Genomic DNA, 315 nt, shown 5'->3' with positions numbered 1-315 from the left:
GTGTGGGTGTCGCTGTGTTGGGAGGTCCTCCTGTGTATATGTAACGTGGGGCCTGGGTTGTGTAAATCTATGGACCGGGTTGGACCGGGAATTGGAGTCTGTCTCGGGTGAGCACGGTGGACAGTCGGGTTCGGCCTCGGTCTGTGAGGTACCGGACGGTGCCAATGCGCAGGGGGAGAAGGGGCAGCCTGGAAAGGCCGGCTCTGGGCCACAGGACAATGTGCAACCGACCGAGTTATACACCAGATCCCGGATTAGAGAATAGACTGGATTAACCCGGACCGGCCTGGGGTCAGGTATTAATCCGGGATTAAC

The 315-nt window shown here is 58.4% G+C and overlaps 1 protein-coding gene across 3 annotated transcripts in view; it reads left to right on the top strand.

The window, feature by feature from the left end:
- Positions 1–9: 9 nt before the first annotated feature.
- ercc6 (excision repair cross-complementation group 6) overlaps positions 10–315 on the top strand; it is a 57,357-nt gene continuing 57,051 nt past the window's right edge. For 2 of the 3 annotated variants that reach the window (XM_048616318.1, XM_048616316.1), the window contains exon 1: positions 10–107. The gene's annotated coding sequence lies outside the window, so the exon portion shown is untranslated. Of the gene's footprint in view, positions 108–176; positions 297–315 lie in introns of those variants that run through there. The other variant, XM_048616317.1, reaches the window with a different exon arrangement.

This window comes from Rhincodon typus, chromosome 34, assembly GCF_021869965.1.
Source record: "Rhincodon typus isolate 14 chromosome 34, sRhiTyp1.1, whole genome shotgun sequence".
Taxonomy (NCBI): Eukaryota; Metazoa; Chordata; class Chondrichthyes; order Orectolobiformes; family Rhincodontidae; genus Rhincodon; species Rhincodon typus.
This window is presented reverse-complemented; position numbering and strand designations above follow the sequence as displayed.